This window comes from Alosa sapidissima, chromosome 2 (assembly GCF_018492685.1).
Source record: "Alosa sapidissima isolate fAloSap1 chromosome 2, fAloSap1.pri, whole genome shotgun sequence".
Lineage (NCBI taxonomy): Eukaryota > Metazoa > Chordata > Actinopteri > Clupeiformes > Clupeidae > Alosa > Alosa sapidissima.
Genome location: NC_055958.1, coordinates 41573868 through 41601120, shown reverse-complemented (window position 1 = coordinate 41601120; position 27253 = coordinate 41573868). Strand labels below are relative to the sequence as shown.

The window sequence follows — 27253 nt, the reverse complement described above, 5'->3', positions numbered from 1 at the left end:
GTTGTTGTTAATTTGTTGTTTGGCTATAATGTCTAAACTTAACGTTAGCATTATGCTAGACCATATACCAACATGCTAGCCCATTCATATTTCCTTGGCCATGCTTACTGTCGCAGCATATGTCTCTACAGGCATGAGCCAGGCTCTGATTTGAGCATTGTAGTTACTAGTTAGGTAGATGTTCATGTGAATCCACTTGATCCACCCATGTAGAGTAGAGGACTAACATCAGTATGGTTGTGGTCCTGCAGTCAGTGAAGGATAACGGAGCAACAATACCCTCTGTTACACCTCCTGAGAAGCGCACCAAGATGATCTCTGCCCACCATGAAGTGATTGAACTTGAGAAGGAGCAGTGTCTTCTGGACATTGAAAATGCAAAGTTTTAACTCGGCAGAAACAACAATTAGAGATGAGCCAGCCACCTCAGGACTCCCTTGATGCTCTACTACATGGAATAATGTAGGCATATCAAATATTTGTTAAATGTTTGTTTATTGTTGTTTCATTAATATATTGTTTAATAAATATTGCATTGCAAGATGGAAGTCCCATCAGTTCCTCCCTGTATGGATGACAAAATATTTAGCCTATATTAGTTGGATCATAACTTAAACTGTAAACAATATAAGGAAGGCTCTGGAATAACTGATATACCTTGATTAGGCTACAAAGTGGGTTTCAATCAGTGTTCTCCTCACAGCACTTCCATTGACATTTGCAGCATTTTGTAGGCCTGCTTGCACATCTTCAACCTCCTCATCCTCACGGGGGTCCTCATTCTCCTCTGGCAGCTCATCTCCTGTTCTTTTTCCAAGATTGTATAGCACTAGCCTGGCTAACGTCAGACCTCATCTCATTGAGATGGGGTCTGGGAACTAGACATTCATTTTCTCGTATTTGAAACGTAGTTTACGAATGTCCAGAGCCGTTTATTGGGCGCTACGAATGTCTATCAAATGTGTTTGTACGTAGCTCATAGCGGCTTTGGTGTGTCGTCATCGTCTTGCTGCCCTCCCTCCGTTCTGTGATTGGTTCCTCGGTTGAGGTGATAACGAAGTCCATAGAATCCAAGCTGCCTAGCAGCGTGAATAAAATTGTGCTCGTAAGGCAGCATGGGAAAACCCAGGCTAGTATATCACAGCCACAGCAAATATTATTGTCAGAGTAGTGTCCAGTTTAGTGCGCAGCCCGAATTTTAAACACGGAAATCTCCACTTCCACATCCCAAACACTCGCTCAATCACCTCTCTAGTTTTAATCTGAGACTTGTTGTAGTTCCTCCAGTGTTGCCAACTTAGCGACTTTGTCGCCATATTTAGCAAGATTTCAGGTCCCCCCAGCGACTTTATTTTTTAAAAACGACTAGCGACAAATCTAGCGACTTTTTCTGGCGTTCTTGGAGACTCTGGGCCAATCTCAATTCTCTGTTTCACCCCTTCCCCTATCCCTTCATCTTACCCCTAGCCCTTGTCCCTCGAAACCGAGTGGCAAGACATAGGGGTGAAGAATATTCCCCTTGGAAATGAGATACCACTAGCCAACCATAAGGGAGAGCTGGATGATTGAAACACTTGAATTAATGTAATTTACAGAGATCGTACCACACTGAAAGCTAATATTTTGTCACTAGCAACCTGTCGTCTGTCAAATAGGCTATAATTGCATTTTCAGCTCGGAATAAAACCGTTCAGGAATTATTTCAACCACAGCTGAACATGCCTATGTTCGTTCGCAGCCTACCTTGGTCCGGGTGAATAAAACAGGGATGGGGGACAAAATAAACATGCAGTTTGCTATGTAAACATCCCACAACTCCTTTGATATTTTACAATAATATCCAAATGGTCGTTACTTGACATCAGAAGCAATCGCTACCTGCCTATGCGAGGAGTCGGCAGCAGTAGGCCTATGCAGCATTCATATCAGACGAGCGGTAAAAAAGTTCAGCGAATTTAGCTGCTGTTGGACTTTACATTTCTGACATGGTATGCTGCCAATTCGCGGGGTAGACATGGAAATATGTAAAATGCGAGACATTCGCGCAAATAATGATGTGCTGTTAACATTCACAAAACAGCGATTTTTTGAAAACTTCCTCGTGAAGAACAGGACCTTCAATATATGGTCACAAGATTGAATGCAACATAAAGCTATTACCATTTTAATTTTATAATCCTTATTAATGCCAACATTTCATGTCAATGAATCTCTCGGTGTGCTTATTTTTCCTTATTTCTGAAATGTCAGAGGTGGTTATGTTGTTACTTTTTACTCACTAACAGGATGAAGGTATGGTAGTGGCTCCCTTTCCCACACAACTCTGTGGGAATGTGTGATAGAGCCACACCCCCAATTAAACATTGTATCCATAAGGGGTGAGAGAACTAGCCTATATGAACTGCTGAGTCACATTTAAACATTGTATCCATAAGGGGTGAGAGAACTAGCCTATATGAACTGCTGAGTCACATTTCTTTTACTCATTTCACATTTCTCTCTACCAGCTTCATCTCAGCATGTCTAAGCTTTACCACCAAAAGTACAGAAAGGAGTGGGAATCAAACCCTGAATACAAAGGCTGGTTAAAGCCATTTATTGGCGATGATACACGGGCCTACTGTGCATACTGCAAGGCAGATTTTTATGCCAAGTTGTGTGACGTCAAAAAGCACATGGGAACGCAAAAACAGGGACAAATCGAAACCTTATGCAGCTAATCAAAACAGGCTCCCATTTCGGGTAAAAAAAATTGATGGTGCTAAAAAGGCAGAGGCCACAATGGCCCTTGTCATTGCAGAGCATTGCTCTATGCTAGCATGCGATCACATCGGAGAGGCATGCAAAGTAGCATTTTCCGATTCTGTGGCTGCAACTCATTTTCAGATGCACTGCACAAAGTGCACTGGAATGATGAATGGTGTGATTGCACCATATTTTCTGAAAAGCTTGGTCTCAGATGTGGGTGAGAGCAGCTTTAGTCTGCTCCTCGATGAGTCCACTGACATCAGTGTCTCCAAATACCTGGGGATTGTAATTCGTTACTTTAGTGAGACCAAGCTCACTATGATATCGACCTTTCTGGGCCTTGTTGAGTTGGAAGGAGGAGATGCGAGGTCAATTGCCCGTACTGTTGTGGCATTCCAAAAATAATTCAGTGGAAATGCATGGATTCCAGTTTCTTCCAGTAGCAGCAACTGGAATCCATGCATTTCCACTGAATTATTTTTGGAATCTGATCCCTTATCATAGCTGTTCATTCTTACTCGTTGCTCGACTTATCGTGACTAAATTCAAGATGGCTGCAAACGCTAAACTTCGTGAAGATACTGTCTGTATAAATCGTCTTGTAAGTAAACTACCAGTGCTTTTTCAAAGTTCTCAATGTCTCGTTTTAAATGTCAGGGCCCTCGGAAGTCTACCAATGAAGTGTGGAGATGCATTGAGCCTCGTAAATGGGTGTAAAACAGTGATTTATTTGCATGGCTAGCCCGATGCCGAAGCACCACTATTGAAAAAGCTGTTGGTAGCATCGGCTAACTAGCGCCAGATTTTGGAGTGCAGGGGACAATGTTTCAATACACTTTAGGTCAATATCACAGGAGAATTCCGGTGTGATTTTGACCTAAAGTGTGTTGAAACATGATACAGAGTGTGAACATATGTCTCATAGCTCACCTCGGCTTGTCCCCTGCACTCAGAAATCTGGCGCTAGTTAGCCACAGTTTTTCGTTGCGGTGCCTCGGGCATCGGCCTAGCCCATGCAAATAAATCACTGTTTTACACCATTTACGAGACTCAAAGTAGCTCCATACTTCATTGGTAGACTTCCAAGGGCCTTGACCTTTAAAACGAGACATTGAGAACTTTGAAAAAGCACTGGTAGTTTATTTACAAGATGATTTATACAGACAGTAACTTAAGGAATTTTTCCATTCGACGCCATCTTGTATTTAGTCACGATAAGTCGAGCGACGAGTACGAACGAACAGGTATGATAAGGGATCAGATTGCAAAAAGAATTCTGTGGAAATGCATGGATTCCAGTTGCTACTACACAGTATATATTTTTCTTTCCTTTTTTATTTATTTCTATAATTTTCTTTCATTTTTTTTTACAGCAAATTACAAACAAAAACAAATGGACATAAAGGACAAAGAAAGAAAGAAAGGAAAAAAAAAAAAACACACACTTTACTCCCCAAAAAGAGACAGCCATCCAGATATCAAAATGTATATTAATCGCAAATCTTACCCAGATCTTCTATTTATCCCATCCTTCTGCTTCTTTAATTTTAACCCATCTTTCCATATATTGTTTCCTGTCCATATCATATGCCATTAAGCACTCTGTCATCGAGTAAGACCTAACATATTGTTTAAATCTGGGTAGGTTAAGGCATTTTAGCTCCTCTGTTCTAATTATAAATAATTTCCCCAAAAAGATAACAATATTTTTTATACTAGTTCCATTTTTCTCCAAGTCACCCAATAGTACTGTACATAAATCCAACTGAAAATCTTCATTACATGAGGACAACCATTTTGTAACCTCAGTCCAAAAAAGGGCAACTATGGAGCAATACCAATATAAATGTTCTACAGATTCATCATCCTCTTGACAAAAGCGGCAAGATGATGACGCAACTAATCCCCAAGTATTTAACTTTTGTCGAGTTTCTAAGAACCTATATATTAATTTATATTGCATATATCTAATCTTTACATCAAGTGTTGTCTCATATATTATGTTAAATACTCGAGTCCAAGGTATAGGTGCATCAACAACATTTTCCCATTGCTCAAATGTCCTGTATGGAATAGCTACTAATTTATTTTCTGTCAAGTAAAAATTATATATCAGCTTATTTTTTTTTTTTTTCTTTTTAATGATGTAATTTCCATACTGGGTCTACATACTAAGTTGAATTCCTTTTTTTTCTTAATGATCTTCTTCCACGTTAGTGGCAGAGATCCTAATAATTGGTTGTATTGCTGAATAGTACAAGTTGTTCCATAAATCTCTGTTATTTCTTTAAATGTCTTAACTTCTCCTTTGTCATTAATTATATCATTGACAAATATTATTCCTTTTCTTAGCATTTGTTCAAAACAAAATGTGTGTTTGTTTATTAACATATTTGAATTGAACCATAGCAGCTGCTGTCTTACCTGCTCACTGTTTTCCGGTGGATGATACTGAAAATAAAGCCAACATTGAAGTGCTTCCGACTGAAAAACAGACATCTTTGCAGATATATGACTGATCATTGAAAAGTACCCAGGCTGTATTTGTAGAAAATGAAACAAGCTTCTGTTGAATAATGGATGAACTAATTTTATGAGTTTTGTTGAAAACCAATCAGGATTATGGTAGTATGTTGGTATCAGAGAAGCTTTCAATGATAAAGTTAGAGCCTTCAGATTCAAAAGCTTAATTCCAATATTTTGTCTTTTTTGTTGCTCCATATAAATTTAAATATTTGCCGTTCATATTCCTAATCTTCTCCAGGTATTGGCAAGGCTAACATCAGAAATATGAATTGGGTGACAATCATTGTATTAATTAGTGTTGTTTTCCCATAGATAGATAATTTACTTCCTTGCCAAGGTTGAAGGATTTTTGAAACCCTACTTAGTTTTTCATTATAATTAAGTATTGTTACATTTTTTATATTGTCTGGTATAATGATACCTAATACCTTTATATTTCCATTAGTCCACTGAATTGGTATACTGCATGGCAGAGTAAAATTTGTATATTTTAGTTGACCAAGTCGCAGCAAGAAACATTTTTCATAGTTTGGTTTTAAACCAGATATGTTTGAAAAGTTATTCAATTCTGTTATTAGGTTTTGCAAGGATGCAACATCTGGTGACAGTAGAAAAGTTGTATCGTCTGCATACATATATACTTTTGTATTTATACCTTGAAGGGTCAAACCTTTAATTTTATTATTATTTCTTATTTTCATTGCTAGTATTTCAATTGAGATAATAAAAAGATATGATGATAGGGGACAACCTTGTTTAACCCCTCTTTGCAATTTAATCGGACCCGAAAGGTATCCATTATTTATAATCCGACTTGAAGAGTTTTTATAAATAACTTTTATCCACTTTATTAGTGAGTCTCCAAAGTTATAATAAGTTAAAGTTTTGTATATGTATTCACAATTTATTTTGTCAAAGGCCTTTTCAAAATCAGCCACAAACACAAGACCTTTTTTGTTGGTAGAGTCATAGTGTTCGTCTATTTCTAATAATTGCCTAATGCTATTTGAGATATTTCTTCCTTCCAAAAAAACGGTCTGATCATGATGAATTATTTGTGATATAACTTTCTTAATTCTTGTAGCAATACATTTAGCTAGTATTTTAGTGTCATAACCTTGCAGAGTTAGCGGCCTCCAATTTTTAAAAAGTATTGGATCTTTATATTTGCCACTAGACTCTTGCTTTAACAGCAAGGATATGACACTCTCCCTCGAGTGTCAGTGAGGTTACCTATTTTATATGAATAGTTAAAACACTCCAGTAATGTTTTTTTTAATCTGTTCAAAAAAAGCTTGATACATTTCAATTGGTATCCCGTCCAGGCCAGGCGTTTTACCTTTTTGAAATGATTTTATTGCTTGTTGGAGCTCAATTTCTGTGATTGGCCCTTCACATGTTAATTTTTGCTCATCTGATATTTTAACCTGATGTGAGGGGAAGAAACCATCAACATTATGATGTGACAAATCTTCAGAGAAGATTTTTGTATAATATGTTTCTATTTCTTTCATAATGTCCATTGGTGTTTCAATGATTTCTGATTCCTCTGTTTTTAGTTTTTGTATATTTTTCTTGGTAGTGTTTCTTTGTTGTAATTGCAGAAAAAAGTTATTACATCTTTCCCCTTTCCCCATCCATTTTGCTTTTTCTTTTAAGTATAATTTTTCAGCTTTATTATAGAATCTGTTCTATTTCCTTCTGCTTGTGATCAAGCTTGTCTATTATATCTTGGGTGGCATCTGTATGTTCTACATATCTCGTTAGTCTCTCAATTTTAATTTCTTGTTCTTTTTGTGATATTTGTTTTTTCCTTCTAGATGCCATCTTTATTGTGTGTCCTCTAAAGGCACATTTAAAAGTATCCCAGACAACTTGTGGATTTGCTGATCCCGACATTGTGGTGAAAGAAGTCAGTAATAAATAATGTTGTAACTTCTTGAAATGTTTGATCATCTAAAAGTTTTTGATTAAATTTCCAATAATTTTTTTCCTCTTGGATATTCAGTTAAGGTTAGGTTGAGTGATATAAGCTGATGATCAGACCTGATTTTATCTTCAATTGTGTTTTTTTTAACTTTTGGTAACAGGGAAAAAGATATGAGGAAAAAAATCTATTCGGCTTGCTTGATTTTGCCTGTGCCATGTGTATCTTTGGAGTTCTGAGTTTTTAAATCTCCAAATATCCACCAGGTCATTTTCATCCATGATAGTTTTGATTGTTGTTAAGGCCTGTGGATGATAGTTTATTGTCTTCTTTCCTTTTTTATCAATTTGACTATTCAAGACAACATTATAATCTCCCACCATAATGTTGTGATCACTTTGAAATTTCTCTTCATTCATCATATTGTTTATCTCTTCAAAAAAAGCTGGTTCATCAGTGTTTGTCTAGTTGGTCAACCAGTGTTTGTCTAGAAAGTTTTTAATCACATTAAGATTTTCGTGTGATAGCCATAGACAGTGAAAGACTCCGCCATCTTGGTCAGCGATTTCGCCTGGTGGAAACCTACCATAACAGGCTTTCCACCAATCAGAGGCATCATTGTGGGGTTGTTCAGGATTGTGGGTAATAAAGTACTTATCCAAGACATTGCGAATAAACACAACAACGTATGAATGGCTCCATTACCTTGTTCCTCATGTTATGGCCCTGTAGCAGCCATTTTTGTAAAAAATAGGCTAACGATGATGTCATGACCACACAATGTTCTGTTGTGCCGTAAAGAAATGGCCGTGCAGTCAGGAGAAACCCGTTGGGGGGGAATTGTAGATGGACATGGAGGCGAATAATTAAGGGACAAGCTAAAAGCTCAGGCTACTAGCATTCATGCCAGCAGCACTCTTGAGGCGTCAGGGAGTGAGGTTTACCAACGTTTCACACGCACAGAGCTCTAAGCTAGCTGCTAGCATCCTCTCGGCGCAGCTTCCAGAAGAGTTACAAATTTCAGACAGTTTGCTCACGTCCCATCTACGTGGGCAAGCTCAGTTTGAGGCTGCTCAGCAACTGCACAGTACACTCAGCCATCAACGGAAAAGTGCTTCTAATTAACTGGTCTCCGTCGAGGTCTATGGGGTCTGTTGGTCCATTTCTTTTACTGACTGTGAGCTCAGACTAAATAGAGTGGCTCTTGTGCCGGTGTGTTTGCACTTTATTGCGCTAGTCGGGGAAACAAATAAACAAACTCTTTGGTGGGAGGAGTAGATAAGGAGGCCTAGTTCTAAGTTGTATTTTAGTATGATATTTGCATTTCGTTCGCTTGGGTTTTGTGTTATTAGAATCAGAAATATACTAACCATTCCTGCTTCAGTTTCAGACAAGTCATCATTATAACCCCTTTCATTTTTGCTGCAGCAGGTTGTGCGCAACAGAGTAGACGGACACAAGAAGATAGTCCAAGGAGTTGCAGCTTTATTCAGTTACCCGCAGTTGAAACTATACGTTTACATCACAAACTCTGATTTGGTCGCTCTAGCTTTTCCCCAGCTTAGCCGTTTATCTGCATTGAGCGTTTACTTCATATGAAAACGATTCATACACTGTCACTGGCCACTTACTCGCACATTACGGACATCAGGCTGGCCACTTACTCGCACATTACGGACGTCAGGCTGGCCACTTACTCGCACATTACGGACGTCAGGTCACTTAAAGGAGACACACAAAGGGGCTACTGCAATGCTGTTGACCGCTGTACCATTGAGGACTATTATGAGTTCTGTCCATCATTGGAGGTAAAATTACTGCAAATAAATGATTCCCCAATTCACTTTTCACAATTTTTTTTCAAGAGTAATATTATCGGTTATCGTATCGGTATCGGCTACAACAAACCAATAAATATTGGTTATCGTCATCGGTCCTAAAATTCCATTTCATTGGTGTAGCCTAGAAATCTGGACGCACCCTAGCTGCAGCAAATTACATTTGCTTCCAGGGCTAGTCTAGCAACTCTCCGTTGGCTTGTGAGCTTGAAAAATTAAACTTCTATCAGGCCAATCAAATCGTGTGTAGAGTCGTTAGGCGGGCTTAACATAATGATTGATGGCAGAGTTACAACGGTTTGGCTTGAATTCCCTGCTACTTGAAAACAAAGAAGATGGATGTTGCTGTTGGCCAACAGTGTGACACGAGTTAAGCTTTTTATAAGTCGGCAAAAGTTTGAACTAGCCCACTAGCTCCGCTGGTGGGAAAACACATGGGACTCATAGCGCTGTCCTATTGCGTGCAGAGGGAATTTGAAAGACAACCGATTATCCCGCCCCTCGGACTGAGCACTGCGAACAGTGAGTGCCCAGACCCTACATTTCAATCTAGACCATTGTTGATGATTTTTGTACAGCCACAGCATATTCTGTGTTATAGCTATGAACATATACAATGGCTTGTTTAAAAGGTGAGACTTTAAGCTCTCAGTGGGTGCAAACCATGTATTTCTACACGCCTCTGTTCCTGAGAAATCCCAAGCTAAACAGTTCCCAGAAAAAATCCCTGTTTTTTTCTAGAAATGGAGATATATCATCTTTCATGAAATATGAAGTGTTACCTGTAAACTTTCCGGGAAGTGATCAGCGAGACCCACCTAGTGATAGACCCACAAAAAATGGCCTGGTTTTGACCTGACGTACATGCGTCATTGATTCAACCCAAAGCGGCAACCGAGTTATGATAAAATGTCCAGATTGTGCGTTTTCATGAGTTTTCGATCGTCATATATTTCATTTCCATTCATCACAGAGTTCCCAAAATCACATAAGGTGTGTTAGAGTGTCTAGTTTCGTAATTAAAAAAAAAGCTAAAAACTTAATATTACGTTTTTGGCACTCAACGCATGGGAAGGAAAAGGCACTCAATGAGTTAATGTGGGTCTGGCTCGTCAGGCTAATATTGGTGCGTCTCTACTAAAATCAAAATATGGTGTTGCAAGAGGGTAAATCTTTACTTGACATGTAATTGATAGAAAAGACTATGAATGAATATGAAAAATAATATGAAGCCTACTTTGACACATTTTCACAATCCAAGGAGACACACGTCTGTACATGGAAGGTCATTCACTGTGCATCTCCTTCTCAAACATTGTGTTTTTTGCAGGAACAGTACACCAGTTCATAGATGCTGTTTGGTGCTGGGGGAAGAGTCATCCAGTCGATGCCAAGGAAGTCACCTTCAATCCTCCAACCATGGGCCATTGGTGAGGGGGGTATGTCTCTGTAATAACCTCCTGTAGATGGCAGCCTGGTTATCTCGCTGGGTGTGTTTGTTTAAAGCATGTTTGTTTGGTGGTTAGCTTCCATCTGTCTATTTTCTGCTTTTGAACATTTGGCATCTGGCCTGATTGACATCAATTGTTTGAAGTTATAGAGGACACAGGTGAATTGTTCTGTTGCCGCACACAGATCTGAAGTTATTTCAAAAGATGTTCCTAATTCCCTTAATGTGGCACAGTGTTCTTTGTTTGAAAGCAGCGTGTTTATTGCCTTTACCTTACTAATGCCATAGAAAGCAGCGTGTTTATTGCCTTTACCTTACTAATGCCATAGAAAGCAGCGTGTTTATTGCCTTTACCTTACTAATGCCATAGCATGCGCTCACTGAATCACAGTCAGTGAAATGGTGGAGGCCAACCAGTGCATCTAAAACTTCATCTCCTAGCTGTCTGCAGATTTGTTAAACAGTGACTTGTTTTCCCCTCTCCCTGTGTGAGAATACAGGTTTACTCCAATGGCAGACAGAGTATGAAGACATCTGTGTCAGGGCTGTTGACTACAACATTGGCACTGTACTTGGAGGCATCGGCACAGTGAAGTAGCAGCCGGGTGTCGGCTTCCTCTTGAATTGTATACAGTGCTGGCACTGGGAGCACCTCAAGCTCTGTACCACTGCCGTTAATTCTGATTGAGTAACACTCAGACCCATGCCCAACAATCAGTGTGTGTCCTCAATGTGGTCCTTTCCAGATTTGTTCCATGATTCATAAAAGAATTGTTGTGATTGTTCCTTGTTGGCACCACAAAACAAGAACTTGGAGTTTTCTGGTCAGAGAATATGGTAGTCAGCTGGCATCCTGTTTTAGCTCCTCTGTCGCGTTCTGCATTGTTTATGCTTATAATAATAATAATAATAATAAAGCTTTATTTGTATAGCACCTTTCATACACAGAATGCAGCTCAAAGTGCTTTACATTTGAAGCATGTAACACAATAGTAGTCAGTCAGTCATTATCAATCACTTTTCTTTGCTGTTTATGATATGCTCAGCAACATATCAAAAATATAGAAAATGACGTCATAAGACTGGCAGCCTTAACCCTCTTACCCCCCACAAGCACGCCATATGGCAACTGTGGCAAGGAAAAACTCCCATATTCCAGGAAGAAACCTTGAGCAGAACCTGACTTAATAGGGGGAGCCCATCTGCTTCTGGCTGGCTGCGCCCTCCAATAGTAGCAGATGTAGAATAATCTGAAAATGTAGTCTACAGGATAAGATGAGTTAACTAAAAGCTTTCCTGTACAGGTATGTTTTCAGATCTTTTTTAAAAATATTTACTGAACTCGCCTGCTTGATGTACAGAGGCAGGGTGTTCCATAGTTTGGGGGCATAATGGATAAACGCAGCTTCTCCACTTTGTTTGTGGAGCACTTTGGGTACGATTAAAAGATTAGAATTGGATGATCTAAGTTTCCTTTGTGGTTGATAAGATATTAAAAGCTCAGAGATATATGAAGGTGCTATGCCATTCAGAGCTTTGTAAGTAATTAACATAACCTTAAAATCAATTCTATAGGAAATAGGGAGCCAGTGCAGTTCAGCCAACACAGGGGTGATGTGTTCTCTCTTCTTAGTCTTAGTTAAAAGTCTAGCCGCAGAGTTCTGTATGAGCAGAGGTGGAAAAAGTATGAAAATATTGTACTCAAGTAAAAGTACCAATACCTTGATGAAATATTACTCAAGTACAAGTTAAAATACCGATCTGAAAATGTACTCAAGTAAAAGTAAAAAGTAGTTCATTTAAAATGTACTTTAAGTAAAAGTTACTTAGTTACTTTTTTTTTGGGGGGGGGGGGTACCAGAACAACCAGTTTTACCAGAGACTTTCTAATGAGGAGATACAGCACTCAAAAAATCCTCCATAGTAATGCATGGGGTTAGTTTGTAACAGTTGTCTACACATATCACAACCCTTCCGCGGCAAAACGTTGACATGTGAATACATTGAGCCAATCATGTGGTGTGTTGTAAAATACATTGAGCCAATCATGTTGTGTGCTGTGAAGACATCGTGCCAATCATCTGTTGTGATCTCGCTGCTGGAGCAAGATTGGTGTCGTGAAGCCTTACGCACACGCATTTCTGCCGAAATAGATGTACGATAAGTGCCCAAAGAGTGTTGCAATATGGCCGCCGAGTGGAGGTACTTGCCTGATAAGGATGTTGAGAAATGGAGATCTATGTGAAAAATCACCGGAGTTCTCCTTTAAGTTTGAGCAGTAGTTGATTTTCAAAGTTAGTTGCACTCATCCTTGGGTCGCTTTGCAGTGAACAGTAATCCAGCACAACTGAAAAGCCCCTCACAGGCAGCTGAGGCAGGCAGGCCAATGTTGAGTTGCAGAGTTTTTTTATATTTGGAAACGAGCAGAAGGTTCAGCAGATTAAAGGGCGTCGAACTCTGGGGGGAAAGTGGGAAGTATAGGGCAATGGAGGAGAGGGCCCTTGAAAAGTGGAATACAGGGGGCACAACATTTTCACCAGGCATTAGTAATAACTCAGGTAATCCACACATAAAAAATCCAAACAACTCCATAAGTAGAGTCATGTGTAATGAAGTGGAATAACACAGGGAAAAAGTATTGAACACGCTAAGAAAAAGCACTAAGGCAAGGAAAGGGAAGGAACGAGCTGGAATCTGTAAGTAGTTAGAGATTAGTTATCCTTTCTATCTGCGCAAATTAATATAAGCTTGGTTAGTAGCTTACATATTGATGGGCTATAAAAAGGTTTTTCATTACCAAGGTGTCACACAAGAAACATTTCATGATGGATAAAAGCAAAAAGCTCAAACAGTTCTGGAAGTAATCTGGAACTAAAGATCAGGATTCACAAGAGGGACCCCTGGAATCTGTTTAGAACAATGGACCAAAATCACACCTGATACTGCGACTAATAAGTTTTGTCATACAGGAAATGTCTTGAAGCTTGAAAGGCTTTTCCACAAAGTACTGAAGAAATTTCAGTAGGCACGTTCAATACTTTTTTTAATACACAAAACTCTTATGTTTGGATTTTTTATATGCGTGTTAATATAATGTGTGGTGAAAATTTTGAATAGACTCACTGGAAGTTTAGGCTAATTACTGGACAAAAAAAAAAAGCGTTCAATACTTATTTCCGCCATATATTTATTTTACCTGAATATTTTAACTTCCAAATTAAATGTAAAAATGAATGTCAGACGAAATGTAAAGTTTGACTGACTGGATTTTGTATAACGTTACAAAACAGTGAAAACTGTCTAAGGTCACTCTCACTCTCCCTTGCTAAAGAGCTAAATGGTTTAGTCCGCCTGCACGATTCATAAGGTAGTCTCTTTTGTTTATTTAGTTGAGCATCGCTAGTAGTGGACCGCTAATTGTTGTGCTGCTGGTGCAATGTGTTTCTCCAAGAAAGCCAAGTCAGGTTACTAAAAACAAAGGCCAAAACAGGAAAAAGAGAGACATCAAAATGAGGGGAAACAACTGCTAATAAACTTCTTTCCATAGAAAGGTGAGCACAAACTTCAAAACACGAAATTCCATGGTGTTTGCTTGAATATCTCCGCAATCATTGGTGCTAAAACGAACTGAGACAACACATTGGAATAGCGAAAAATACAATTTTATAGGTTAGACTAATCTGATTCATCTCGTGATCCAGCTCCATCACTTTCAGAAAGACTGCATGGCGCCAGCTTGATTCATGTCCTGTTGTAGGCTACATGCTGATCATTATCACTAGGCTAATGGTTGGGCGCGATTTTTTTTTCTCTCCCTTTCTGTTTTCGTTAGTCTTAATTTTTTTTTTACTCAAGTAACGGATGGGATTTTTGATGTAGCGAAGTACAATACTTCACTCAAAAAGTAATCAAGTAAAATTTAAAATACCGATTTTATAAACTACTTAAAAAATACAAAATACACAGAAAAACTACTCAATACAGTAACGTGAGTAAATGTATTTAGTTACTTTCCACCTCTGCTTACAATTACATATTACATTACATGTTGTGTCATTGGTGTCTTGGAACATGTCTGCCATTACCCTACATACTGTAGTACATGTATCAACTGTGTTATTTATTACTCTTTTGATACAGTGGAATAAACCCATTCAAATAAAGTGTACCAGTTAAGTACTTACATGTACATATTATATCCTGTCAATGATGTCACGCATCCTGTAATTGATGTGTTGAAACATGTCTGCTGTTACACCACACAGTACATATGAATTAGTAGACCTGTTCCAAGACATCGAAGACACAACATACATGTCATATGTACATGTAAGTAATTAACTGGTACACAGGTTTATTCCACTGTATCAAAGAGTAACAAGGTTGTAGCAGCACAGCTGTTACATGTACACTGAAGACAATGAGGCCTTGACTGAGGCCATTGAACACAGGTTGTACCGCTGTACCTAATTAGGTAGGTACACTGTAACAGCGACACATTAAAATAAAGTGTTGCCGATGAATTTCCCCAGTAGTGGACAATAAAAACTTGTTGAACAGGTGTGCTGAGCTTTGTTTTTGGCTCTTCAAAGAGTTGTAAGTAAGGTGGTGTAAGCAGCCTATAGGCAGGTGGTTAGACAGGTCAAGAAATATGGTGCAGTGAAACACTATACAGCTGATTTTCAGAAGGTGGTTTAGAGTAGTACAAATGAAATATAAATATGTGCACTGTGTTACCTTATAAGAGCAGAATAAATATGGCTATGAATAACAATGTCAGTTGATATTATTTTAAATGTTGGTGACACTACATTAATTAGGAGAATACCAATAATAAACAATAATGTGAATGCAATATCAATGGGCAATAAATGCAAATCAACAAATACTATAACATACAAACAATGACTCAGAACAGCCTAAGTGCATGGTGAACAAATATGTCTTTACACCCCTGTTGACAGGTGCATGCAAAAACACAGAAAGCAGACAAGGATTTTGTTTTTATAACACATGTAATAAGCAATGAACATTTGAAGATGTATTGTTTTGTTCTTATACATGCTGCCTGTCACATTATGAATATATACCCTGTCTTGTCTTGCACATCAGAAGCAGCAGCACTATGCTATTACATCGTTCACCTTAGGGACTAGTATGAGGGAGACTGAGTTGCCAATCTCACTTAACAGGTCCTGCATCATATCTACAAATATCTGTTCTGCTCTGCACAACCATAAGCAGGGTCTGATTTAGCGTGGCAGAGTGCTGATTGACAATGACATGGTTCCCTGCTGTGTTTGGTGGATTCCCATTGATGTTTGTGCATTCTGTTTGACTGTACATTTTATGTGTGGCATCTCATTCCTCAGTTGTCTAACATGTTTTCTGACGGCCACTGATTGCATTAGCAGCTGAAAGACCAACTTGTAACAAGGTCCCAATTGTGGATACACCCATTAACAGTCCTTGCGACCAATGACATCTGGATCAACTACAAACTTTTGATTGATTTTCAACAATGAACAATTAGTTCAGTGTAATATGTTCAGCTCTCTCCCCCATCTTAATAAGTCAACATTATATGATATGACCCTATTTTTACATTATAGCCTACATATGTTATAGCCTAACCCTTATCTATAGGTGACTGATGAGATTCATGTTAGCATATATTCATTGGCACCACAATTAATATTGGAGCTATTTCACTGTCGCAGACCCAGACGTGCTTGGTAGCCTAGTAGTCATAGGCCAACATGAGACTTAAGCCCCCGTGTCGTCATGACTTAGGTTAGCCTATGTTCATACTGTTGTTATTATCTGTAGGACATATTGTCTGTGGAACACAATTGTAGGCTAGGCCTATATTTGATTTTCAGTAAGCTTATATATCAATGATAAAGCTTCTTTACTTTTTTGGTGTAATTATTTAGTTTTTTTTTTATCTATGTAGGCTATTTTTTTAATGTTACATTATTATTTTGTTAATACATGGAATAAATCACCACAAACACACGCGACTGTAGCCTATTGGCTTCTTCTGTAGCCTACCCGGCTTGCGCAGCGTGGCTAACAACGCCCATAAAACAATTGTAACCGCCGGCTCCTCGAGGCTTATTACTTAAACGAAGTTACAGCAGCTATTAGGCCCGAGGTGCAGTGAAATGGCGTCATCTGGTGGTCATACAATTCAATCGCTATTAGACCCGAAGTGCAGGAGAAGTGGATATTCAACCACGCCATCCTTCAGGTCACAGCGAAACGTATGTGTACTTTATGTGCTGTGTCATGCTGCCATCTAGTGGTCGTGGAATATTTAACACCCATTATAGTTCTGGGAATAGATGTGCCCTCGAATAAATGTTGTACTTTGTTACAAATTATTTGGGTAATCCATCTGATAAATTGTGTTTTTCTTTTTATACTTCGTACCTTTATAAATTAAAGTGTATGAAGGTACCTTTTTCAATGTCATTACTCTGACATTCGACATTAGTCGACCATAAATTTGGGCAATGGGCACATTGTTAGGGGTTGACACTTTGCATAAGATTTCTCCACATTACTTGATCCAAATTCTGTGATTTTTGTTGTATAAATGTTGTACAATTATGTAGTTTCGTATCAAAGTGGAATGGTTGTTTTCATAAGTCAGCGGCGTTAGTTTGAGCACATAATTGACGTTTTGTTTACATGTGTTCAATGTAAGTCAATGGGAGCCGGAAATCCATAAATAGCGGCGTCCAAAGAATCTTTTGCCGGATAGCGAGACAGCGGTGTCTAGCCGTTGATGTGCCAACGGAATAGGCATCAGCACCAACCTCTGATCAAGGTAAACAAAATCTGACTCAGTGTCCGTCATGTTTGAAAGTTTGTAGTGCTGTGAGGGAGAACGTGCACACGCAGGGGCGCAGTTGAGCAGAGCTGCGGCTATCTGAATGGTCTGAACACAGAAGAGCAAGTGGCTTTGATAAAATGGCCCATTATTTGACATAATACCGGTATTACGATATTGTCTCAACTACATATCGTTTTCAAAAATATATCGGTCGTAGTCTTAATACCGATATATCGCCCAGCCCTAATAAGGCATTTCCTAATTCACCCAACTCTAATATTCAAAATGTTGAAAACTATTTCAGCATAGCCTATAAAGCAGTTTAATTGGTGAGGCTTGGCCTCACAGATGCGCTCGTGCCTTAAATGGCAATACAAATCTTCACGATAGGCCTATTAACTGACCGCCCGATTCACATTGGCTGGGGGGGGGGGCATCAGACCTTTGTTCCCAAGGGTCTATGAATTGTTAATCCGGCCCTGCCCCCAACGAACGCAACTTTCTACCTCTGAGACAGCTGAAAAGAATTCTAGAGGACTCCTAACTCACTAAGACCTACTTACTGTAGGCTGCGCAAACCACAGGCCTTTTTTTGGGCAAGCCTGCATTCGCGGCAGGCCTTCTGTTGAAGAATTTTATATAAATCCTGCGCTAACAGTAATCCTCCTATCCCCCCCGCTACCACAGCTGTGGATAGTGAGGCATGCTCACACTTTATGTCTCCTTCTTGCAAACTAGGCCTATAGCCCAACCATTTACGTCTTCAAAAAAAACAACAACTTGCCAGATATGCCTTCATATCTTTGGGCTTCATTCAGCATTTTGTTCTTCCACTGGAAATGACTCTTCTACATTTGCTGCCTGCTGCATCCTTTCTGTTTGTATTGTTTAGAAAATGTTTGACGTCTTGAGTTAATGCATTAAACATTGTTTGCTGGTAACCAGCCACAAATAGCCTACAGATTCTTGCGTGCATACATTCTCTATTCTCTCCAAAATGTGCCCGTTCTATAGGCTGGCCAAGTGTAATTCTGCGGCCTAAAGCAGATGTATTTGTTTATTGTACAGAAAAATACCTGTCAAGCAGTCAATTGACTACATTGCAGTCAATAAGTAGTGCAAATTATGAAACCAAAACGTGGGTCATAGTTGTCTAAGCCTCTGCTGTGAGGCCAAACCCATGAACAAAGACGCATTGATATCTGCAAGAGTTTTTTTTGGCGAAACAAGCTCACAGCCGAACGAGTCATAGCACTGAAGGGAGAGGCAACTGGCATGTGATCTCCCCACGGGCCAATGGATGTACAAGTTTTCTCCTGTGCCTACGATATTTAATCCAGTGTTTTGTCAAGTTTCAAAATGCTATTCGTTTTAACGAATTTTTATGATAGTATGAAGTACTTTTTGTATAGGGTACTATCTTAATTGGTTTATACTCAATACTTGACCAATGGCTATTGCATCTGTCTATTGAAAGTGAGAATGTGGCATGTGATCTACTGTGTAGGCTTCATAAAACAAAAAAAAACAGATTGCTAATGGCCTACATGGGGTGCATTTCCCGTACAACTACGGAGGTTAGCTTTTTACTAACAGGATGCATCGTTCAACTAACCAACATGTAAGTTACTACTGTTTCCCAAAACTGTCGTACTTACATAGTAGTGTAAGTTTGGACCATGATAGTTTCCAAACTTCAGTAGTCTGGACTAAGGTGGTTAATGACGTTTAGTAGCACGTGAACGGGCACCTGCACATACTTCTGTGGCGCATTGCGTTAAGGCCGGCAGATGACAGCCGCCGTTGCACAGCAGTTATCAGTCCCCTGTCCAAGAGTTCAAATCTGGGTTAAGATTTTGACAACAATATTGACATCGTTGTTTACCTAAGTTTATCTTTTGTGCAGATCATATTATCAAAATCAGAATCCGCCTTCTTGGCTTGGTTTGCGTAAACTAACAAGGACACCCCCCCCCCCCCCCCCATGAAAATCAAAGGCTACATATTCTCAGCTGACTCGTCAAAAAGTGCGCACCACCTTATTATCTGCAGGTGTGTGACTTTTACTTACGTGCACATGGCTGCAAATTGACTTTTAATTTATGTATTTTCTGCCTTGGGCATTTTAAAATATGGATGTATGGTGGTTAGAAGTGTAAATATCAATTAGAAACCTAAATATATTTATAATTATTAATTTGCAAACAAATAACTGGCGTCAGTGACGTCTTTGACATGAAGATCCCTGGAACTATGCTTCTACTAGCATTCTACCACAGGTCGAGAGGTGTAGTTGTAACTACACAACTTTACGATAGTGGTTGCGAACGTTCGTTGCTACTATGGTTTTGGGAAACACTAACGTAGTGTAACGATGCATTGGACTAGGCCTATGTAAGTTCCAAATATGAATGTAATTTTGCGGCATAAAGCAGATGTATTTGTTTATTGTACAGAAAAATAAAAATGACATGTCAAGCAGTCAATTGACTGCATTGCAGTCAAGAAGTAGAGCAAATTAATTTACGAAACCAAAACGTGGGTCATACTGTAGTTGTGTAAGCCTCTATAGCATAGCCTGTTAAAAACGTCGCAGAAACCTACCCAAGGCTACAGATTAATTCTGAACAGTTATTTCTCTACTGGCTCAATTATCACACCACTGTTTTGATTTGCATAGTTGCGTAGTTACCCCAACACTGACAATAATGTAGACAGCAAATTTCGATTCCGATTTTCGTTACCAGTAGTCAAGCCTTAAGCTATACCCAAGTAGCCTAAATCGAGGTAAGTCGAGGTTTTTCAGAAGGGGCGGCAGGCAGAGCGATGTACAGTGGCAGAGCGACGCACAGTGGCTGAAAGTGGTACTAAAGCTTCACGCAGCTTCACGCCTCGTAATGCGCGACTGAAGTGGCCATTTGAAAGCGATGCCCACTGTATGTCATTCGTCATTAGTGCTAAAATCATTATTGAACATGATCCCTTCTATGAACTTGATCGTTTTTTATTTACATTTATTTTATCTAATGACAGACAACAATGAATTGCATCCACATATCCTTATACATTATGTACAACTATTATTCACTAGCCTAAAACCGTGAGACTGAAGGCTACAGTAATTACTCACGTATTTCTTAAAGTGACAAGCACTCAATTACACCTAGGCCTACACACCACATTAAAATTTGCCTAGGTGTAATAGTTTAAAAATAAATATTAAGTATTCAAATGACTAAATATGTTTAGCAATTAAGCAGATTAATAGTAATTATGCAGATTAAAAAATACTATACATTAACTGTACACTTTATATGAATTCGGAGGTATATGAAATAGAAACATATGAAATAAGCCATAATTTTCTGTGTGTGTGGAAAGAGTCAAGCAGAATCTAGGATGCCCACTGGTGTGAATGATAACACTATATTCAATATTACTGATGATGTCAAGGTGGTCTGGGCCCCCAAATCAAATACATGTTTTAAGAATTATCGAAGAAGTATCGAAATCGCTATTCTTGATGTGGTATCGGTATCTAAACAATAATTTTGGTATCGTGACAACTACACTAGTCTAATTTCTTGGAATATGCGCAAACAATACTTTGGGTTTTCGCACCGGCAGCAATGAATCAACATGATCAGTCGAAAGGAGAGGACAGCACATCATGGGGAAGTGTTGTTTTAATCGTCATTATGGATTTGATCTGGTGTTTTACAACCGCATAATGGCTGTGATGTAGGTCTTAATTTTCATGTAAGTGGTCTTAAAAATGTCTAGTCTTATTTGGGGTGGTCAAACCTGGGGAAACCCTGTAATGGAAAGAAGATACCGAAGGCTTTTTTGCCATATTGAGTCAGCTTTACTTTCTTGTCCATAACTTGTCTAGGTTATGACACATTTTATTGTTCTTTGTCCTTTGGACAGTGCCTGGTGAGCTCGAACAACAAGGCTTTGAATCAGTTTACACCAGATTTGCCCTTCAATGAGACTGTGTGACATGTTCCAGCAATACTCATCACTTAAACCTCACTGATCACAGGAGAAATGTTCCTGTTGAAACCCACTATCAGAACTAAACAAGGCAACGCTGCATTTAGTTGTTATGCGTTCTGACTATGGAGCCAGCTCCCAGATGACAAAAAAAAAATGCCCAAATTACTTTTTTGACATCAGGACTCTGAACTAAACTATTTTCAGATGCCCATTTTTTTTTTTACACCGAATAGGCTTAGTCCAACCAAAACAAGGTTTTGCCTAGTGGTAAGCTGGATAGGGGTTAATCCTAGCCTAACAATACAGTTTACTCACTAGATGAGGTGAGGGAATTCAACAAACCTGTTTAAGCTTGACAAATATATCAATAAAATCTGTTTTTCAATTGGGCAACATATAGCAAATGTGAGTGGTAGCTATCACATCCCCCATTCTGTGTTTAAGTGATTAATAAGGTGTGTCTGATCTTTGTGCTGTATCAAAATTACCACAGTTATGAAAGCAGACGGTCAAACAAATGTCTTACTTTGTATTTTTGAGTGGCTCACAAACTAACAATGTTCTATTTTCTGCTCTTCTCTCTCTCCTCCCTTTGGTTGGTTCCACCACCAGGATAAAAGACGCAGATTGACCAGCCCACGCTTTCATCCACCATTGTACACAGTATGGCACGCTTTGGCACAAGTTCAGTTTGTTTATGTTATTGTTTATTAGTTCATTTCTCCATGTTGTATGATTTATAGATAGTCTTAAATTGTCATTGTGCAGTTGGTCCGTACAATGCAATTTGCTTGTGCAGCTTTTAAAAATAAAACTCACATACACACTCACACAAAAAATAAATAAATAAGAATACACATTATAAAAAGAACATATCAAGGCATTAACATGGTTCCATTGCTTGAAGTCCATTTTAAAGTGCATCTGTGCAAGCTCCCATTGCTTAAAGTCCATTTTTAAAGTACAACGGTTTTGCTTTGTTTTATAAAATAAAAGTTTGAAATGCTACGGAGTGCCCTATTTTTTGACCCTCAAACTGATATCTCAATTGTTACTCCTACTTCTCAACAGTTTCTCATTGCAATGTCTCCTCATTTGCTCTATTATTTCTCCTAAGGAGAAACAAGTTGTAAATGAGACTACACTCAAACATATAAGAGATCTCCCGTATTTCTCCTGCTTCTCAAACTAATATCTCTTATGTGACTCAATCTGCTCTATTATTTCTCCTAAGGAGAAACAAGTTGTAAGTGAGACTACACTCAAACATATAAGAGATCTCCCGTATTTCTCCTGCTTCTCAAACTAATATCTCTTATGTGACTCCATCTGCTCTATTATTTCTCCTAAGGAGAAACAAGTTGTAAGTGAGACTACATTCAAATATATAAGAGATCTCCCGTATTTCTTCTGTTTCTCAAACTAATATCTCTTATGTGACTCCTACTTGTCTTATTGCTATGTGTCTCATCTTTTGCTTGTTTTATTTCTTCTAAGGCAAAATTAGGAGAAATAATTGTGACAAAAGTAATACTTAAATGATCCTTAAAAGAGAATCACCATTTTGCCTCTTTAGCAACAGAAGGGATACAAATGAGAAGCAAAAGTTTCCTCTGGGTGTAGACTTACACAGTTCTCAACAGAGGTGGGACCAAGTCACTGTTTGGCAAGTCACAAGTAAGTCCCAAGTCTTAGCAGTCAAGTCCAAGTCAAGTCCCAAGTAAAGACAGAGAAGAGCAAGTCGAGTCCAAGTCCAAGTCACATCAAAGCCAAGTCGTGTCCAAGTCCAAGTCCCAATCTTTTTCAAGTCCTGAACAAGTCATCAGGTACTCTTGCTATAACTAATTAACCTCATATTTTGAAATGAATTAATCTAGATTAATTGCGGTTAAAAAGTAGCCTACATTTTCTCCCTAAATACTAAAGCTTCTTATGGCATATTAAATACAGCATAAATCACAAAATTACTGAGTAACCACAAAGGTAAAAATAAAACACTTCTATATTATTTAAATGATAATAATGACACAGTAATTTTGTTTTAAAGTATGTGATGCTGTTTACCTTATTTGTAAATGATGCACTGTCACTTTAAGCCCATTGTGTGCCACTGTCCACACGTTCTCCTAATGATCTTTTTAGCTCCGTTCAAATATAGCCTAGCTATGGCTAGTGCACAAACTCTAACATTGTTTGTGCCACATAGCACAATATTAACAATGATAAGCATGATATTAGGTTGGCACAAACAGCTTTCATTCCTTTGGAAATAAAAGCATGTAATGACATGATGCTTGCTAGACATTTTCTGTTTGCAATTAAAAGTACATTATGAGCTGCATGGTAGCCAGTAGCCACCTAGCTAAGTGGAATGCGTTTCAATCGGCATAATATCATGTGCTTCATGTAAACGAATTATTGAAGACTTCAAGACTCACCAGTTCCATTACACAAAGGCAAAGACAACTTTATATTCTTTTCCATTTTCCCAATCACAGTGAGAGCAGCCTATGTCAAAGTGCCCTGGCTCTCACAGTTTATAACAGTAGTGAGGACGGAATAAATCCGCAATTTCCTCTAATCTCGTCTTTTTTGCCTTCATGATTTCCTTTTATACGTTTCTTATATTTAAAAGGAGATATCAATCATCATCAACAATGACAAGCCAGCCCAGCAGGAACCTGCCACTCATTTTCTCTCCCTTTCGTGCGGACTGAGACACGTTCTCAATTAAATGGAGCATACGTTCAATTTGGATCTTAATGGAGAGGACCCGAAAAGTATCATCTTTATGTAACATGCTGATGGTGCATTTTGATATTGTAAACGTTCTCTAACAAGAGTGCAAACCAGTTTGCAGTAAAGCTACTATTTATTTAATGTTGGTCCTTTCTCTTTCTCTGTCTCTTGGTGCCCTACACTAGTGCTGAGTGGTGGTAACAGCAGCACTGGTCACTGTGCTCTGCCGTTTGTGTCCACTATGTGTTCAGTGTTGCCAGATGCCAGCAAGGTTTTCCAGCCCAAAACCTCGTCAAAAACCGCGAGAATGCACAAAAAACCGCCCAAATTTGCTTTTGCTTGTTTCTCATTTAAACACATTAAAATCATTAACAAGCTTTAAAATGACCCATTTTTCGACTTAGCCTATACAATTTCAGAAACAATATTCAATCAAATGAACGCAAAAGTAGGCTACACGGACGTCAGACTATTATTCTATAAGCTTATGTTACGGAAAATAATGCAATAGGCTAAACATAGACTATTAATCTGTCTGTTTAGTGTCAATAGACGCTTGGAACAAAAGCATTCAGTAGGCTAGCCTAACATAAAAACATTGAGTGGATATATGAAGAGTGTCGACTCTTTGCAGATGCAGTGCGTTCATAACTGGTGGGCCAACTGTAGGCTACACAAAAAATATTTTCATAGGCCTACCCCAAATGTAGGCTAAAGGCTTGAGTCTGACACCTGTGATTTAGAACAATTAATTAATAGCCTACCTAGGCGCTATATATTCCCTGAGACAGGCAGTTAGGCCTAGAGTTTTCATGAAAATCGCGCTGAATAGGCTATTTAGGACAGTGTCAGTGCGCTCTTTGCAGAAGCAGTGCGTCCATGCATGGCAACTACACGCTAAAAATATTTTCATACGCCAGATATAGGCTAAAGGCAAACTTGAGTTTGACACCTGTAATTTAGAACAATTAGTAGGCCTACCTGACAGGCAGTTAATCCTAGTTTTCATGAAAGTCGCGTTGAACGAACAGGGGTGTCAGTGCGCTCTTTGCAGAAGCAGAACGTTCATGCATGGGCCATCTCTACACAAAAAACATAGGCCTATGGCCCTAGGCCCTTCGTGAAAATCGCTTTGAGCAATTGTTATTAGGCCTAAAAATAATTAAAAAGTTCTAGTAGGCCTAGGCTTTGTCAAACTTCCTCAACAACTGTCGGGCTGGACGGAACGTGGGCCGTAGTCCTATGTCAAGCCATTCGCGCAAGACCTGCGCACATCCATCAACCCTGAAAGAAGGGGTAAGTCCATCCTGTCTCGTAGGTAATCTTTCAGCAGTGTGCACATTCATGAAGAGATTGACTGTAATGACAAAATGCTCTTTGCCCACTTTGGCATATTGACATTGTCAGTCAGCTAGCTAAGTTTGAAAACCCCGCGAGCTGTGTGTTTGAATGGCGGTCTGCGCCAGAGTAGGGGAGAACCGGACTGAAACACTTTTTAATTAAACGTAATTTACAAAGACATCGTAAAACACTGAAAGCTAATATTTTGTCACAAGCAAACTACATCGGTCCTCTGTCAAATACAGTTGCATTTTCAGCTCTGAACAAAACCATTCAGGATTTATTTAAGGAGAAATCGAACATGCGTTTTGTTTCATTCGTCCCTCCAGACCGGGATAAATGAAACGACATGGGGGACGAAAGAAACATACAGCTTAAACTTCCCACAACTTCAATATTTGACAACATCATGAATGGTACTTGAAATATGTGTTAATTTGGATAAATTACTGCTGGGCTTTACTGTCTGCTGTGAATATCTAACAACTAATTGCGGTCATTGTGAAGCGCATATCTCGCGGTTATGGAAATACCATGCACTATGCCATTTATATGGCTAGAATGCATGTTTCGATACATAAGGTGACGTGAGCTGAGAGTGTCTGTTGTGAGTTTAGGGGGGCACGTCAGCCAGAGGGTGTGTGAGTGAGTGAGTGAGAGACTGCTGCCTGCTGACCAGAGACGGTCGCTGGAAGAAGGGTCTGAAGTGCCTTTGTTTCGGCTACAAAAACCCGCCGAACTTATCCGAAACCAGCCCAATTTTTATACACCCGCCCAAACCCATTTTTGCCCGCAAAATAGATTGCAAAACAGCCCAATTGGGCGGGAAACCGCCCAATCTGGCAACCCTGTATGTGTTTTGTTTTTTTCGTCGCGGAAGTGAAAGCATCTTTGGGGTGACTGGTCCACGATCAGGAAATGTAGGCCTATTGTTTGACTCAAGACATGTCAAGTCATTACAAGTCAAAGAGGCAAAGTCCGAGTCAAGTCTCGAGTGAATAGTATTCAAGTCCAAGGCGAGTCGCAAGTCATGCCGAATTTTACCAAGTCGAGTCTGAAGTCATTAAAATCATGACTCGAGTCTGACTCGAGTCCAAGTCATGTGACTCGAGTCCACATGTCTGGTTCTCAATGCTTCGGTTTACATGTAGATACCCTCATTATGCTACGGTGTACGTGTGTTCTATTTGGAGCCTTGGTAGCGATTTATTTTTACTACGTTTAGTTCAAGCATCGTTGTTTGGTGGGTCAGGTGACGAGCCGTCGAATCACAGCACAGCACCCAGAATGCATTGCAAAAACACACCGTCATGAAGGGACTCATCGTTAGGTCGGCTTTAAATAGCATACAATGATGAGTAACTTGATTTAAATAGTGTAGCGTGGATGTGCATAATATCTGAATGAATGTGTGTATCTCAATGTTATAATCTATGCAACTGTTTACATGACTAAGTTTGAATGGAGCTAGCTGGGCATTGAACGGGGCTTAATGGATTGGGAATTTTTTTTTTAAATGACCTGTATGAACATGGATTCACTTTAAAAAAAGATGGCAGAGCGCGAACATGATTTGGTGCTGGCAAGGCATTGAAATGGGCTGAATGGATTTGGAAAATATTTTTACATGACCTTTACACTTGGTGCTGGCAAGGCATTGAACTGGGCTTCATTCGTGGATTCTTACGGTACCTCATTCATGAAAATCGGACATACAGGTCAAAGGTTACATGCACACACCTTCATATACACAGACAGCCCAGCCCAGCCCATTAGACATTGCCAGATGGCTTAGAACTCTGCCAGGTGCAAGCTTAAACAATCGGTCTCTGTCAGTTACGTTT

General features: G+C 39.1%; 2 long non-coding RNA genes across 2 annotated transcripts; one reads left to right on the top strand and one right to left on the bottom strand.

The window, feature by feature from the left end:
- Positions 1-473: 473 nt before the first annotated feature.
- Positions 474-885, bottom strand: LOC121698495. Its single transcript, XR_006026773.1, has 2 exons — positions 658-885; positions 474-565 (listed from the first exon to the last, which is right to left on the bottom strand). It is a non-coding gene; the product is annotated as an uncharacterized LOC121698495 (long non-coding RNA).
- Positions 735-26335, top strand: LOC121698502. Its single transcript, XR_006026774.1, has 3 exons — positions 735-804; positions 16148-16153; positions 26325-26335. It is a non-coding gene; the product is annotated as an uncharacterized LOC121698502 (long non-coding RNA).
- Positions 26336-27253: the final 918 nt, after the last annotated feature.